We start from the raw sequence: 16,885 nt of genomic DNA on the forward strand, positions 1-16,885 counted from the left end.
CAGGGAAGACTTTGTGAGTGACAGCCAGGATTTGTGGTCAGGCAGAACTTTGATAGAGACAGTCCCCAAGCAACTGTCTTAATCAAACCTTCTGATTCAGCATGACAAGGTGGCCATGGCATACAGCATAAATGGAGATGAAGATACAGGATAGAAAACCACCAGCAAACAGGTAAAGAGGCTTCCTATGTTGATTACAGGAAGGATACTGTCACCAGGAGAATCACAAAACTGGCACTTCCAGATAACACTGTGTTTGCATTTGCTTTCTACCACATTCATGTGGTTTCCTGCACTTCATAATTTAATATTTGTAAGAGAAAAAATGCCGTTATGAAACCCCAATAATGCACCACTTGAAGGCAGAAAGCCAGCTGCTAACAAGAGTGACATCTGAGCATCATTTCTGAAGCTCTGCTTCAGAAAGGGGATGTTTAGTAAGAAAGAACAAGAATAAATGCTATTCAATGTCAAACAAAGTGTGGGGATCCACAGGGTTAACGGGCTGGCAGATAACCAGTAATGCAATGACAGCAAGCACAGAGAAGGAAAAAGTCAGATCCCCTAAAGAAAAACAAAGGACAGTCATTCCAAAGAGGCCTATCTCGCTTATTTGGATATAATACTCAGGCCAGGCACAGTGGCTCGTGCCTGTAATCCCAGCACTTTGAGAGGCCGAGGAAGGATGATTGCTGGAGCCCAGGAGTCCAGACCAGTCTGGACAACATAGCAAGACCTTGTATCTACAAAAAATTGAAAAATTAGCCAGGCATGGTGGCACACTCCCGTAGTCTCAGCTACTGGTCTGTGATGATCTGATTCCTGCCCTGAAGCTGTATGTACCCCTGATGAGGTGATGACAAACACTCACAGAGCAACGCATAGCAGTGGATTTTATATGATGCAGGCCCCAAATGTGATAGAAGTTCATAAAGAGAGACCAGTCAGTGAAGTCCTAAAAATTCAGTGAAGACTTTATGAATGAGAGCCGGGATAGTCCCAGTCTCATATAGTCCCAGAACAAGCTATGATTGCACCACTGCAGTCCAGCCTGGGCAACAAAGAGAAAGAGACCCTGTCTCAAATAAATAAATAACAATAAAAATTAAAATAAATAAATAAAAATGAATATCATGTTCATAAAGCACTGTGCCACATTTTTAAAAATGTTACAAGGGAATAAATTATTTACTGCAGGCCAGGTGCAGTGGTTCACATCTATAATCCCAGCACTTTGGGAGGCTGAGGCAGGCAGATCACCTGAGGTCGGGAGACGAGACTATCCTGACCAATATGGTGAAACCCCATCTCTACCAAAAACACAAAAATTAGCCGGGCATGGTGTTGCACACCTGTAGTCCCAGCTACTTGGGAGACTGAGGCAGGAGAATCACTTGAACCCGGGAGGTGGAGGTTGCAGTGAGCTGAGATCGCGCCACTGCACTCCAGCCTGGTGACAGAGCGAGACTCCATGTCAAAAAATATATATATATATATATTTACTGCAGATGCTGACAGTCCTGTTTGACCAAAAGGTTGGCTGTCAAATGGGCAAATGGGGCCAGGAGAACCACCTGAGGACCTGGCTCCTTTCCTCCCTGGTTGATACAATGAGCCCCTTGCAAGCGACCTGCCACGCCCACACAGAAATTCTGTTGGGCAAGAACTGAAGTGGATAATTATTTAATTAATTGCACTAGAGGGAACTGAATTATAAATTTGCAAGAGACCTTGGAGATCATTTAGGCACATAGATTTTTTTTTTTTGAAATGGAGTCTCGCTCTGTGGCCCAGGCTGGAGTGCAGTGGCACAATCTCAGCTCACTGCAACCTCTGCCTCCCAGGCTCACGCCATTCTCCTGCCTCAGCCTCCCGAGCAGCTGGGACTACAGGAGCCCACCACCACGCCCGGCTAATTTTTTTGTGTTTTTAGTAGAGACAGGGTTTCACCGTGTTCGCCTGGATGGTCTTGATCTCCTGACCTCGTGATCCGCCCACCTCGGCCTCCCAAAGTGCTGGGATTACAGGCGTCAGCCACCGTGCCTGGCCTAGGCACATACATTTTTAAAGGCGAGTCATTCGAAGACGATGAGTAAGTTCTCCAAGGTGACCAAGACAGGTGGGGCAGACCTAGGCTTCAATCTGAGTACTCTGCTTTCAGGTAATATCATGAATGGGGTTGATTAAAAAAATCCCTGGAAGTCCACATTATTTTGGTGTATGGTCTGGAATGTTTTTATCATTTATTTATAGTTTAGGGTGTTTGAATTCCAACCTCCAGACTGAGACTGTCATTCAAGGGCCCATGTATAGCTAAAAGTTACTCAGTAAATGTTTGCTGAACAGGACTTGGAAACCCCCATTATCTTTTACCTTGCCCATCACAATAGTCATGCATCATTTAATGACAGGGATATGCTCTGAGAAATGCACTATTAGGTGACTTTGTCACTGTGCAGCATCACAGAGTACTTACACAGGCCTGGATGGTACAGCCTACTACATGCCTGGGCTGTATGGTATAGCTTATTACTCCTAGGCTATAAACCTGGACAGCATGCTACTGTAGTGAATACTGTAGGCAACTGTAATACAATGGTAGGTATTTGTGCCTCTAAACACATCTAAACATAGAAAAGGTACAACAAAAAGAAAGTATTATAATCTTATGGGACCACTGTAGTATGTGTGACCTGTCATTGACTGAAACTTCATTATGTAACACATGACCGTATTTGATCATAAAGGCAAAAAACTTGCTATTAAATTGAATCTACTTGCTCTCGTGCGATTAATCCCTTATGCTTTCAGCTAAAATGGAGTATCTGGTGGATGTAGTTTGTTTGCTGTTTGTGTGTTTAGTTGTTTGGGTTTGCTTTGTTTTTGCTTCTGTTCTTTTTTCTAACCACAAATGCATTCTATTCAGATCACACTATTCTGCGAGTTTCAGAAAGAAACACACTAAGTAAATGCGGTTGCTCTCTCAGCGCTCTGACGAGGACAACATTTTCTCAAATGTCCTGTTGTTTGGGATGTAGAGATATAGCAATGCACTTGAAGAAGAAGTTCTGGTACACCAATGAAGTGATGCCTGATGATATTTAAAGCTAAAAAATGTCAAGTCCTTTGGATGACTTACCAAAAACCATTTGTGTTTCAAGACCATCCGTGCAGGCTGAAATCCACTCTTTCTCTCTTGTTCCTGGTCTGCAGCAGCACTACGTTTGAAGCTTCAAAATAGACTCTTCCACTATGCTCCAGTATGCTGCAGTCAAACAAAACAAAACACCAAGTCAGAATGAAAATGCCACTTCAAGCAGTTAGTGGATATTCAGGGGAAAATCCCTGGCCTTTCTCAAGTGTAGGTTTCATAACCTCAAACAAGCATGTTAATTATCAGGATGAAGCCATCTCACTTCTTATCTACATAAGGCGCCCTAAAATACTGGAGGTGGGGTGTGGGAAGGCCGAAAGAAAAAAAAAAAAAAAAAAAAACAAGCACAACACTGGGGAAGGTAGCATGTCTTGAAAATCAGGATATACACCCAGTGGGAACGCACTTGCAAAATTTCAAGTTTACCGATTGAAAGATGTGAATAAAGAAAAATTCATTACATTTAAGTGATTAAAAGACTGATGTGCAGTATCAAGGGTAGAAAATGAGGAAAGTTTGTTTCAAATGAAAGACTCAGACTGACCAACTGATGTGAATACTTTTTAAATAAAGAGCTATTAAGATGGAACAAAAATGGTAAAGCGTAAGAGAGAGAACATTTTCCATTTGCCCTATAAGTAGGTAATGGATGGGTTTCCCTTGTGTGATTCTTGATAAATTGATAAAAACTTTCTCCACCCAAGTTGAAAAGCAGTCGTTACTTTACACACTGAATATGAAATGAATGTTTAAAATATGCATGCCTCTTTACCCCCACTCGGAGCAGCTGATAAAGCCTACACATTAGAACCTCGTCTGACAAAGTCACTCTGAAAAGTTCCTTTCTGCCTTGTGAGCTTTTAACGCTCGCTCGTCACAGGCTGTTGTTTAAGCATCTTCTGATGCTTAGTCAAATTCACCCCACTGTTTGTTTTTTGACAATGGCCATTTGAGAGCCTAGAAACAGTCTTCCAAAGATGTCTGCCTCCTTTTTTAGCCTTTTATGAGCTCATACTCATCTGTGTTGAAAACCCATTAGCCGACTGTCATCCAGTTCCCTAAGTATGGTGGCCACATCATACTTGTAACTCTAAACTCTATAAATCTCCGAAGGTCCCGGGGGGATCATCAAAGATTGCATCAAGTGACCAAGTTGTAAGAAAGAGGATATGCTCGTATGCCTCAGAAGCTTACTGTGTGAATAACTGATTCCTTGAAAGCCTTCTGTAACTATTACTTTATGGAATAGTCAACCTTTTTTCCGGAACATTTGGAGAGTTGTGTCTATCTGTGGTTAAATTCCTAAACACTAAAAACTTTTGAGGAGGAGGAGAAAGTGTCTCTCAGTTAATGTTTAAACAAGTGAGTTGAGTTAATGCCATTCAATTTTCCATCTAGTTGGAAGAACAACTGCCTGAAAATGGCAAAAGTCTTTTTATTAAAATTTTTTTGATGCTATCAATACCCACAGAAAATGGGGTTGTAAGGATTTTATTAGTTTTATGTAACTCAGCTCCCACTCAAATGTGTAACAGTAACATATTGCTAGAAATCAACATAAGCCAGGAAGTTCAAAGCACGACAAACTGTCTTTAGTTTACCCGCTTGGGAAAAACAGAATTTGGAGGGAGGAGGAGGATTTAAACAAGCCCACTGCAAGTTACTGGCTTGTATCAATCTTTTCTTTTTTAACTAAAAATATCTTGCTGCATTTCTCTTATTTGTTACCAACTTCATATCTCGAGGTATTCTAGAATTGGAAGAGGTCCTTGACATTTCATTCCAATGTCTTCTGCAAAGGAACCTGCTGACCCAGGGAGGGTGACATACCTCTTTTTAAAGTCATACAGAAAGGTAATATGTACTTTGACTGCATTCTGGGTTGTCACTCATGCTCATTGATGCTTAATGGACAAAACTCATTTAATGAAATGTAATGTGGTTTTAGTTTGAAAAATTTTACCAGTAGCATAATACTTCCTCATAGTACTCTCTGTTTTGTTTTTGCTGTAAGAAAATACATTGCCGTAAGACATAAATTCATTTCTGGATTATATTATTTTCAACTGTCTTGCAGCAAAATCGATCTGGGAGAGGCAGAATGGCCCTATTTGTTACTTTAACAACCTTCACCAGCTGCCAAAGCCAGGTGTCCAGAAAAGTAAGGTTTATACTATTCATAGAGAAGAAAAAAAAAAAAATAAGGACTCATCTAAGTGACAATATTTTCCATTCTTACTTATATCTGTAGATGTGAAGGAGTTGGAAGTGATTCATTTTGTCATTTATAGCTGACCCTCATTTGCACATGCTACAACAGCTATAAGGCAATTCTTATCAAAAGAAAACCACTGAAAATTCTACATACCTCTTTTTAAGCAATAATTTCAATATGCTTCCCTCTTTCAACAAACTCTTTATCAATACCATTAATAATAACAATAAAACAAACTGACTCGGGTTTAATCTCTGCCACCTATCCCTTCTCGTTTACCATTTGAAGTTATGCCTGCATATGTGAAAGTTGGCTATATTTAAAAAAGGATCTCACTCCAGAGGGTGTTCCAATTTGACAGGCATTTTGGTGAAAATTTTCCGAACAGTTATAAGCGACAGCAGCAGCAGCAAAGTATGGGATATCAACAAGCTAGAAACAGTGACCTAGGAGTCATGAAATTTACTTTTCAGTCTTAGTGTTGTAGCTAACTGGACTTTTAAATGTAAGTCACGGCCTTTTAAATACAATTAGTTCCTAATCTATCAAATAAAGGAACTTATTAAATGTTCACCATAATTAATTCTCAATTATAATTTGTTTTTACATAGGAAGAGACAAACAGGTTCTCAGTAGAATATCAACTCAGGGAAAAAAGTTTTTTTTTTTTTTTTTTGAGACAGAGTTTCACTCTTTCACCCAGGCTGGGGTGCAGTGGCACAATCTCAGCTCACTGCAACCTCTGCCTTCTGGTTTCAAGCAATTCTCCTGTCTCAGCCTCCCCAGTAGCTAGGATTATAGGCGCCCACCACCACACCCGGCTAATTTTTGCATTTTTAGTAGAGACGGGATTTCACCATGTTGGCCAGGCTGGTCTTGAACTCCTGACCTCGTGATTCACCCACTTTGGCCTCCCAAAATGCTAGGATTACAGATGTGAGCCACCGCGCCCGGCCCAGGAAAAGGGTATTGTAATCAATAAATAGTGCTGGGAAACCTGGCTCTTCATTTGGAAAGAGATCTCTATCTTACACCATACGGAAAATAAATTCTAGATATATAACTAAACATATAAACATGTGTTTATACAGATATACATATATAGCATTTATTATACATATATGCTCTTTTACAAAATACAGAAAAATAATTTTATAAGCATGAAAGCCTTGTAGGTTATTGTAAAGATGTTGACTTTTAAGTAAAATGGGAAGACCAGAGATAATTTTTAATGCAGTAGTATCATGATCTGCCTTATGTTTTAAGGGCTCATTCGGTCTGATTGTCAGGAATAGACCATAAGGGGATATAAATTAAAGCACAAGTTACTGTTACAAGCAGTCTACAGGATGGCTTCCAGTGATCCCACCTCTTGGAATTCATGCCTTTGCAAAGCCTTCTTAACTTGAGTGTGGACTGGACTTAGTGACTCACTTCTAGCAAACAGACTGTGGCAAAGGTAATGGGAGATCATTTCCAAGACTGGGTTACACGAAGATGATGGCTTCCATCTTGGGATCTTGCATCGTCTTCTGGATTACTCACCTGGGGGAGGCTGACTGCCAGGCTGTGATGCAGTCCTGTGGAAGGGCCCACATGGCATATAACTGAGGCCTGCTAGCATCTATGTGAGTGGATTTGGAAGCAGATCCCTACTGTCCCCACCCCATCCTTCAGATGAGACTTCAGCCCAGGTTAACAGCTTGACTACAACCTCATGAAAGACTTAGAGCTAGAGACACCCAGCTATTATGCGCAGGGATTCACACTCAGAAAAACTGAGAGATGATAAACACTTGTTGTTTCAAGCCACTAAGATTTGGAGTAATGACTTACATAGCAGTAGATAACTAATACAGTTACAATGTATGAAACACTCTTCTGGGAACTTTACATGACTTTTTACAGTTGGAGAAACTGAGCCCCAAAGAAGTTAAATCACCTGTTCAACAGCACACATCCATGGTAGAGGTGGGACTCAAACTCAGGCCATCTGACTCCAGAAACCAGGTTCTTAATCCCTGCATCACACTGGCCCTCTTAGAACCATTTTTCCTACTTTAGGTGTCCATGCCTCATATTTGACTTTCCACTGTAGAAAGTGCTAAAATCACATAATTTGCACAAGCAACAAACCATCTGCATCTTCATCAAACTTTTTTTTTTTCGAGATAGAGTTTTGCTCTTGTTGCCCAGGCTGGAATGCAACGGTGCAGTCTCGGCTCACTGCAACCTCTGCCTCTCAGGTTCAAGCAATTCTCCTGCCTCAGCCTCCCAAGTAGCTGGGATTGCAGGCACATGCCACCATGCCCAGCTAATTTTTTGTATTTTCAGTAGAGACAGGATTTCACCATGTTGGCCAGGCTGGTCTTGAACTCCTGACCTCAGGTGATCTGCTGGTCTCGGCCTCCCAAAGTGCTGGGATTACAGGCATGGGCCACCACACTCGGCCATTCATCAGGCTTCTTAACCTGCCACATAGCTCTACAATTCTCACATCTTTGATACCTTAAGTATATCATAAACTATATTCAGTCATCAAAAAGACAGAAAGGTAGCCTCTTGCTGTTTGAAGAGCAACCTCAGTATGGTTCTTCCATTTCAGTCTGGTTAATCTGGGTCATTTAACTATTAGAGAATTTCCAGCACCAGTTGCCAATGCTGTGATAGTCCTATAAACTGAGTGTCTTTTTGCAATTGTAAAGGGTTCTCCCTGAAACTACTCATTGGTGAGGAAAAGAACGAGATACTGAATAAGATAGCCACAGTATTTTCTGTTTGGATTTTTTTTTTTTTTTTTTTTGAGATGGAGTTTTGCTCTTGTTGCCCAGGCTGGAGTGCAGTGGTGCAACGCTGGCTCACTGCAAGTTCTGCCTCCCGGGTTCAAGCAATTCTCCTGCCTCAGCCTCCCGAGAAGCTGGGATTACAGGCAGCCACCACCACGCCTGGCTAATTTTTGTATCTTTAGTAGAGACGGGGTTCCACCATGTTGGCCAGGCTGGTCTCGAACTCCTGACCTCAGGTAATCCACCCACCTCGGCCTCCCGAAGTACTAGGACTACAGGCATGAGCCACCGCGCCCAGCCAGATTTTTTTTAATATAGGAAAAAATCAATTTTCAGTTGGCAATAGAAAGCCACTAAGGATTCAAACTGTATGAAGTGTTTCAGTAGGAACCGGCAGGACCAACAAATTTTTTAAAAAGAGCTTTTCATTTATAGAAAATACAATGACTATTGTCCCTATAATTATTATAACAAATTAAGATGTTTCTTTCTGTGACATAGACATGTGAAATACAGGAGGAGAAAGAAATTCTGCACTCCCGCCTCAATACACATTTAGAATGGCACTGTGGCGGGAAGAAACTGGTGCTGGATGGTGCAACTATCACTCTCACGCCTTAGGAAGATGATGCTCATCATGCAGCAGTCAGGAACATATTTTTTAAATTTGTTTTTATTTATTTATTTATTTAGAGACAGAGTCTTGCTCTGTCGCTTAGGCTGGAGTGTAGTGGTGTGATCATAGCTCACTGCAGCCTCGAACTCCTCGACTCCAGCAGTCCTCCCAGCTCAGCCTCCCAAGTAGCTGGGACTACAGGTGTGACCCATCAAGTCTGGCCAGGAACATGTTTTGGATCCATATTGATGGAATATTCTTTATTTTGGCCTGACTCTTAGGATTGTACCCACAACCAATGGAAACTAAAGAACTGAAAAGAAAGAATCATAAAAAGAAATACAACAAAACCCACTGCCATTTCTAAATCTTTCTGTTACCCAAAGTGACTGTGTTTTATTAAAGGCATGTGATACATCACCGAAGGTATTTTTTGCCATTTAAAAATACCAAACAGTAGTAACAGCTCAACAGCTAGGATGCTACCACTTAACCTGCAATTTGGACAATTTTGTGGGGATGAAATTACTTTGTCTTATGACACATGGAGCAGATGCTACTCATTAACACACAAAAATGTCTAAAACAGAACTTTAAAAAAACATATGCATTTAGAAACACAAGTAGAAACAGTTTCAAAGAGTATAAGCAAAACAGCATAATACAATGAATGAAGAGTATGTTTTTTTAAGAAAGTCAATCAGATTAGCAAGTAAATTTTATAGGCCTCTCTCTAAATAAAAAGTATGGATTTGAAGGAAAATGTCTTGCTTTTGATTTTTTTGTAACAGAAAGAGGATAGCCCATATCATATACCAGCCAGTATGTTCTATAGGATGTTATATTCATTGTGGAACACTATGTTCTGCCAAAATTAAAAGGAGGATAAAAAAAGGTTAGGATAATTTGTTTTTAAAAGGTTGGGATAAGACTTTGGAGGGACTTTGATATGTTCACGTGCATTGTAAATCTATGAGAGGGGAGAAAGCACACATCTTGGCCCAAAATATATTTGACCACAGAACACTTTTTCCAGAAGAAAGAAAACCAGTGGACACAGGGTGTAGACACTGACCAGACTACACCCTTGTAAACAATACACTAGGCCAGTGGTCCTCACACTTTTGGTTCTCACACTTAAAAGCTCTTTGGGGTCCTCAATAAATTTTAGGAGTATAAAGTTTGCTCTATACTCCTAATACTTATTGAGGAATCCAAGGAACTTTTAATTAGGTAGATCATATTTAACAATTACTGTACCATATTAGAAGCAAAATTAAGAAAAAAATGTAAAATATCCATTAGTTCATTTAATAGAAATACTAATATACCCATTACACAGTACATGAAATAACATCTTTATGAAAAAATAATTACATTTTTCAGAACAAGAAAGTTAGTGAAAAGAGTGACATTGATTTAGATTTTTGCAGCTCTCTTTAATGCCTGGCTTAATGGATAATGGTTAAATTCTCTTCTGTGCCTCTGAATTCAATTTTCTGTGGCATGTTGTTTGGTTGAAGTATGTGGAGAAGATCTGGCCAATAGTTTCGGTAATTGTGGACATTCTTTTTTATATTATACCAAAACTCAACAAGTGGTAGTTTCTTAAAGGGGAGCAGCACCATGGAATCTGAAACATATAAATACCCTCTAAGTATTCTTTTATATTAAAATTCATTAGTCTGTTTTGAACTTTGAATGGATCTTTAGCTATGCACGATTTTGTAACATCATATAATGGTCATGTGGAAAATTATATTAGTTCAGTTAATTATGCAAATCTTCCAAAAGTTGACACATTTCATTACACAGTATCATCACACATCATATAGCCTCTAAAAAACTCCGCTATACACATGTAAGAGAATGGGAATGGAATAGGTAAATAATGTCTTAGTATTATCATAAAAATAATTTTGATCTTACAGATGTCCCTCCAGAAAAGGTCTTGGGGGTTCCCAAAGTGAGAACTGCTGACTAGGCAGACATTCTAAACTCCACAGATCCCTACTGGAAGTAAAAGCACAGAACTCTGGGTTTCCTTCCAGCCTCAATTTCCATAATTCCCACCATTTGTCCTCTTGGGGATCACTGAGTACAACCTCAAAAAGAACATTAACCCATGTGGTCAATAACATGAGATAAACCATGAAGAGTTATCTGTGGGTGGAAAAATGTATTTACTTAGATTCTTCCAGGCAAGAATCTGTGAGAAGTGTGCATTTTTTATTTCATTTTATTTTTATGGGTACATGATAGTTGTGCATATTTATTGGGTACACATGATATTTTAATACAAGTATACAATGTGTAATGGTCAAATCGGTGTATTTGGGATATCCATCACTTCATTTCTTTTTGTTGGGAACATTCTAAATTCATTCCTCTAGCTACTTTGAAATATACAATAAATTATTGTTAACTGTTGTTGCCCTATTGTGCTACTGAACACTAGCTCTAATTCCTACTATCTAACTACATTTTTACAGCCACTAACCAACCTCTCTTTATTCCTTCCTACTCACTACCCTTTCCATCCCCTGCTAACCATCATTCTACTCTCTGTCTCCATGATATCATGTTTCTTAGCTCCCTCATATGAGTGAGAATATGTGATATTTGTCTTTCTGTGCCTGGCTTATTTTACTTAACATAACGTCTTCCAGTTCCAGCCATGTTGTTGCAAATGACAGAATTTCATTATTTTGTATTGTTGAATAATATTCCATTGTGTATATGTACCATATTTTCTTTATCCATTCCTCCATTGATGGAGAATTAGGTTGATTCCATATCTTGGCTATAATGAATAGCTGCAACAAACATGGGAGTGTAGGTGTCTCTTCAATATACTGATTTCCTTTCTTCTGGATATATACATGATCTTTCTTTCTTTCTTCCTTCCTCTCTCTCTCTCTCTCTCTCTCTCTTTTTGACGGAATCTCGCTCTATTGCCAGGCTGGAGTGAAGTAGTATGATCTCGGCTCACTGCAACCTGCAACTCCCTGGTTCCAGTGATTTTCCTGCCTCAGCCTCCCGAGCAGCTGGGATTACAGGCACGCGCCACCACGCCCAGCTAATTTTTGCATTTTTAGTAGAGAGGAAGTTTCACCATGTTGGCCAGGATGGTCTCATTCTCCTGATTTTGTGATCCATTCGCCTCGGCCTCTCAAAGTGCTGGGATTACAGGCATGAGCCACCGCACCCATCCATGTTTCAAGAAACATGACTAAGAGCAGACTGTTTCTTTACATCAAACTTCTGTGCAGAACTTAAGAAAGGAGAATCACTCTAATGCTTATTCCTAATGACTGTGATAGACTTTCTACCTTGAATGGTGAATGTCCATGACTTTTCTTTAGCGAACACTTTCCTCCAATCTAGACTTTAAGAATCTAGTTAAAATTTCTTTAACTAAAGGAATAAACTTTTAAAGTACACGGAAAGAGATTCAGAAAGACCTTTTTCATGAAATCAACTCATGAAGTAACTAGGTAAATTATAAATCATTATCTATTTAGTGAGAAAGTACGCAAAGAACTACTAAACAACACTGGTTATCTTTGGGTGTTAATGGACATATGCAATGATAACAGCTAACATTCGCATGTCAAGCCCTCAAGTTTCATTATCTCCTGTAAGCCTTAGAACCATCCTAGGCAGTGGACACTTTTATTACCCTCCTTCTAATAAAGAAATGGAGGTGAAGATACATTATGTGGATACATAATGTATCCACAAGTGATAGATTGAGGACTCCAGCCTCCATCCATCTGAGAGCAAAGATTCTCCACCTCCTCAGTCTGCTGCCTCCTTTCCAATTAATAGTTGACTGAACTTCAGTAGATTCTTCCTCTGGCAGGCATTCCACAATCATGAAACATCCTCTTCATTTTCTTGTTTCAAAGTGAGGAGCTGGCTTGATGAATTGGCTCAGAGCCCATCCTAAAACATGTACGTATTGGTAAGATTCTTTTGCCTCTATAAAGCAGACTGGTTACCACATGGAAAAAGGAGTCTCACCCAAAAGCCACACGCTGGATTCTGTGAGGTTAAATCTTTTGATTCTTAGAAGGACATGAGGATAGAGCACTGACGTTCTGTAAACAAAATGATGTTCTGTAAACAAAATTCAAGGTATCCTCAGCCCAGCCTAAATCCCCTGGTTATTCCTCTGAAAACACATTTATGAAACAAGCTCAGCAAAAATGCCAGTCATCTCTAAGGCACCACAGTAAGGCAAGGAGCTACATAGTGTTATCCTTTTTAAGTGCTTTCTAAACGCTTAGCTCCCTTGGGTCAGTTGATTCACCATCCACCTCTGTCCCCTTTGCTTATTATTTTTCTCACCTCAGATGGCTTTCCTTCTGCTAACCCACAATCGTTAAAAATATACTGAATACTTTCTAGATTATTCTTAGTCATTTTTCAATGCCCAGCTCGAGACATCTGTCTTTCTATAACCACTGCAGCTCACTCTTTCCCCAAAGTGCCTTGGGCCAGGACCCCCATCAAGGTGGGCTTACCTGTGTGCTCTCTGACCCCCTGTAATGTTGCCTCATTTGTGTGAGTCTCGGCTTTTGCAACTATTAATAGATGACAGGTGTTCTTAAAAACCTTCTAGAGAAATCTCTCAAGACAGTGTACATAGTGCCAGATACAAAATGTCATGCTTGCTCTCATTTTTCTCTAATTGAGTGAGGACTAAAGAACACAGGCATGTTTTTAATGTTGATTTTATTTTTAAACATCTTGCCTTTTGGTCTTGCGAGTCAAGATATTAGCCATGTAATTTAACTAGAAGCTTTAGATATTATTAAAGAGAACAGGAGTCTATAGAGTACAACCAAGGGTGGTCCTACTGCAAACTGAAATAGAATAAAGTAGAATAGTATACTAACTCTTGGCAAAAAATTCTCAGCCATTCTTAATGACATCCATTAAGTTCCACGCCCTGTTCAAGTTTTTCATATATCTCTGTTTTCAATATGAATGCTACAAACTGGTACGGAGCTATTTTATTTTATTTTATTTTATTTTATTTTATTTTATTTTATTTTGAGATGGGGGGGTCTCACTATGTTGCCCAGTCTGGTCTCGAACTCCTGGTCTCAAGCAATCCTCCCAACCTTGGCCTCCTGGGTAAGGATCTTTGTAATGAATATTATTATTTGGATGACAGACTACAGGAAGCCCAGAATCCACCCCATTTTCTTGGTGTCATAATTACTCTTTGAGAAATTGTGCTGTACACTTTGTATAAAATGAGACCATGTAAATCAAGCAATAATAACAACAATCCTTCCATAGTATGTCAAACTCATGAGGCATTTCCTTCTCCTCCAAACCCTCCTTTCTCTCAGACAAACCAAGTAGTTGAAGACATGTATTTTCAAGAAACATGGCTAAGAGCAAACTGTTTCTTCACCACATCAAACTTCCGTGCAGAAGTTAAGAAAGGAGAATCATTCTAATGCTTATTCCTAATGACTATGGTAGACTTTCTACCTTGAATGGTGCATTTCTATTTGTAAGCTCCATTTACAGAATCACACAAGTTTTTGCCTTCCTCTGAAACCTAACACCCTGATCTTACCCTTTTTTGCATACATCACTCTTGGTGGAAATTTTCAACAACCACAAAGGTGGGGGAAAGGGCGTGGCGTACACTGACTCCTTAGTCATATTTCCTGATGTTGCCATTTTAGTGTATTTTGAGTATTTACTTATGGCAACACTTAATTATAGTTTACAAAGCACTGTTCTCTTTTTCCATCTGGCAGACCCCCTTGGTGTGCTCTACTACAAAAGGTAGTTTTCTAAATCACTGCTATTAATCAGTAAAGAATTTATGCCCCTATTTGGTGAATAGCAAACTGCTTCCATTGCTCTCAGAAGTCTAAACTCAGCAATCTTTTTTCTTTTCTTTTTTTTTTTTTTTTTTTTGCTTTAAGTTCTGGGATACACGTGCACAACATGCAGGTTTGTTACATAGGTATACATGTATCACGGTGGTTTGTTGTACCCATCAACCAGTCATCTAGGTTTTAAGCCCCACAGCCCCACATGCATTAGGTATTTGTCCAAATAGAACTCAGCAGTCAGCAAAATATATTAAATTGGTCAGTTCTAGAATAACTCTTGTTGCCGACCTCCACATTCACATTGGTGATGTCTGTACTCCCTGTGCTCACTCCTGAGCACCTGTCACCCCAGACCACACCACTGAAGCTGACCACCCCACAACCCCCAACCAAGAAATGGTAAGCCAAAGCAGAGAAACCAGCATGCGTGCTGAGAGAGACTCCTGGGTCCAGTCACTTCTGTGGGTCCACTAAGCCTGTTCCTGGTACCCCAATATCACTAAGTGGCGCAACCTAGAAATACTGGAAATCAACTCCTCTGCCTTCCCCCTTATTCCACAGGTCAGCAGGTACCAAATTCTATCAATTCCACTTCCTGGTTATGCTACTTGAATCCTTCCCTTTCTGCCTCTCCAGCAAGTCTGGCTCTGCCATCACTCACCCTCATGCCCTCTCACCCAGATGTCTGCCTGCTCTCATGGTTCTCCAATCACCTCTCCAGAACGCCACAAAAGCTGGCTCTAGAAAGCACAGGTCTGATCCCTGTGCTCTCCAAACTGAAAACCATGGTGACTGCAGTATACTTTCCAAACTGTCACTAAAGAGGAAGGGGGATATGAAACATACACCAGTAAATGACTCTCTGCGATCTTCCTCTGTGCTGTCAACAAGCAAGGAAAAAGAGATCTGGAGAAAACAGATGTGGAAGATACATGCAGAGGACCAAAAACCAAGATTTTACTCAGATTTCCTTCTGGGTTTACTTGGCTCATCTGTATTTTGGGTCAGTTTTTTAGAAACTCAATTTGACTTTTAATCATTAAATATGATCCTAGAAGCATGTCCTGTGAGGCACTGCCAAGTCGCATTGATGCATTTCATTACTGCTTGAAAGGCCACATATTCAAAACACTACTAGAAGTCAGACTAAAGAAAATAAAATGATTTTGGATATTTTTAAAGCAGTTACTAAAACAGAAACAAATGTTATTTTTAATCTCTGGCTCACTGTAAACTGACAAGATATGAATATGAATTTTACCAAGTAATGTATAATAACTGCTTCTGCTCACCACAACCACATGCCAACAACTCAATTTTATATTTCATTTCGATGTTACATGTGGAACATATAATCTAAATTACAAACCATCCTTATTACAGTCCATTTACTCTAGCTAATTTTTGATAGCATGACATCATTAGCATAAAAAAGCTTAGTGAATAACTATTCCCAAATTTGCTTTTATAAAAGTCATTGCAAAGTTTTACATTTCTAAACAAGTGAAAAACAGTATCTGAAAAATTGTAAGATGATGTCATAATTGTCCAAATGTTGGTCAGTTCACCAACAGGCTTACTGAGTAGATTCTTTAGAAAGGAATTCTGCCAGGTAGTTTGTAGTAAGAAGTATCTGCTATGGATCATGCCCTTAGGAAGTTTACATTCCAGCAGGGAGGAAAGCATGTACACAATTTGCACTTTTCTTTTCTTTCGTTCTTTTTTTTTTTTTTTTTTTTTGCAGTAATGTAACAGAATAAGAGAAGTACAAAAGAGCTATAAAGTTCCAAAAGAGGTATCATTTTTTGCAGGAGAAGGTATCAGGGAAGACTCTGGTAAGACAGTAGGCCTTAGGAACTAGGCAGATGGGAATTTTGAGCTCTGAGTGTCTATTTCTGAAGTGAAACTAGTCAATGCGTTTCTACAGTTAACATTTATTGAGCAACTACTATGTGTTACAAAGTTCATAAATGTTATCTCTAAGCTTCTAAACAAACATGTAATGACAGCCTGGTTACAAATGATTAAAAAGGGACTACAGAGTCTATTAACGTTCCCAAGAGTCATTAGTTCTTACTGAGCATTAGTAAGCCAAAGGCATATTTATATCAACACAAGAGTTAATCACCCAGAAAAGATGACAGTCTTAATAAGAAAAATCAAGGGTCAAAATCATTATATATTTTGAATATGAATATGGTTGAATATGACAAGGATTTGAATATGCCAAAACACAAATCACGTTCC

At 39.5% G+C, this 16,885-nt stretch overlaps 1 protein-coding gene across 1 annotated transcript in view; it reads right to left on the bottom strand.

The window, feature by feature from the left end:
* The window catches only part of ATXN1 (ataxin 1), a 458,821-nt gene that overhangs the window by 354,070 nt on the left and 87,866 nt on the right, over nucleotides 1-16,885 (bottom strand). Inside the window, exon 3 of the mRNA XM_025381666.1 lies at nucleotides 3,140-3,265. The gene's annotated coding sequence lies outside the window, so the exon portion shown is untranslated. The remainder of the gene's footprint in view (nucleotides 1-3,139; nucleotides 3,266-16,885) is intronic.

The sequence above is a fragment of the Theropithecus gelada genome, chromosome 4 (genome assembly GCF_003255815.1).
Source record: "Theropithecus gelada isolate Dixy chromosome 4, Tgel_1.0, whole genome shotgun sequence".
Classification (NCBI taxonomy): Eukaryota; Metazoa; Chordata; class Mammalia; order Primates; family Cercopithecidae; genus Theropithecus; species Theropithecus gelada.